The following is a 1,582-nucleotide window of genomic DNA, read 5'->3' on the forward strand; positions in this document are numbered from 1 at the left end:
GCATTCTGCATTCAAGACAGGTATGACCGGCGCAGTTGTGTATGCGTGTGTTTCGGTATGCTTATGTATGTGGGTGTGTGTGTGTGTGTGTGTGTAGGGATGACGCCTAGCCTTGCTGCTAATGAGCTTCCTATTCAAAGGTGTAAAGCAGGTATATGGAGGAAGTTTTCTGCACTTAGTGTTCCTCCACGCATGGATTTTAACCTGCAACTACAGAGAATAGAGTAAATATCAACAATATAGTGACACGCATTTATTTATTTATAAAAGAATTAAAGGCCTAACCAGAAAAAAAAGACGTCCAGATTCTCTCTTCGAATTAGGAGCCAAACTGCAAATTTTTCTCCTAACAAAAATATGTATATGAATTTTCCTGCCGACTTTCTTGGAGGGACCCATCTAATTGGTGCATCATTTCATTCTTCTCTCGTCGTTTATTATTTATTAAATTATTATTATTATTATTATTATTATTATTATTATTATTATTATTATTATTATTATTATAAATGAAATAGCAAGTCAATCATTGAACTCCAATTAGTGCCTTCCTTTGTCATATCCGGTTTTTTGAAAAATGGGGCCCAGGGAAATGGCCCCGTGAATAATAGCGGAGGTAGAGACTCAGCCCGAGAGAGGACAGAGTATTCCGTTGAGGCTAAGCAACACTGTTGCTTCCCACTAACTTCCATATAACCTCTTTGCATAATGCATCTCCAGAGCTCAAGACTCACAAAGGGAGAGAGAGAGAGAGAGAGAGAGAGAGAGAGAGAGAGAGAGAGTGAGTCAGGAAAAACGTCTTTGGTGGAAAACCAACCGCGGTAGTCTTCTTACGATGAGGATCGGAAAATGACTTTTGTGACTTTGGGTAAATTCCTTGGAAATTTCATTGTGAGACCTACAGATTACGCACAAGTTTCGCAAGAGGTTAGTTATATTAACAGAGAGAGAGAGAGAAGAGAGAGAGCGAGAGAGAGAGAGAGAGAGAGAAGGGAGAGGAGAGAGAGAGAGAGAGAGATTTTTAAATACTTTTGGTCATACTTGTCAAGACAGCATCAAAATCCATTATTAGCACGAAGGCTGGAATAAATGATAGAATAACAGTAAAATGACCATTGCTACCTCTGATGTGAGTAGCAGTACGGTAGTGAGTGACTCTGAAGAAGTTAAATGAGGAGAGACGACCCGAGTCATCGTGAGTATCCTCAGAAATAAACAAAATTTTTTGCTCAGAACCTGACAGTCGAAATTTTATATTCATGGAAAAACCTAAGTATTTTTAGGCAATTATTTTGTGATTCAACAAATTTTAATCCTTATTATCAAAAGTTTTTTTGAAATTGAAATAATCTTTTTTTAACACTTGATCTTTTGTGTTCTTATGTTGAAATATTCTGTACCTATTGCTACTTAACCATAGCCTCCGAAGGTCTGTTGCAAGTCTTTAACGATTGATTTTTTTTCTCTAGGGATGAAGTTGCTTGGTCCTTGATAGTTGCTTTCTCCTTTGCTCACTGGAGTTATATTCTATTCCGTTTTTGTATTGGATGCTCAACCCATCCAGGCGATGACTAGGCCCAAC

Source organism: Macrobrachium nipponense, chromosome 45 (genome assembly GCF_015104395.2).
Source record: "Macrobrachium nipponense isolate FS-2020 chromosome 45, ASM1510439v2, whole genome shotgun sequence".
Classification (NCBI taxonomy): Eukaryota; Metazoa; Arthropoda; class Malacostraca; order Decapoda; family Palaemonidae; genus Macrobrachium; species Macrobrachium nipponense.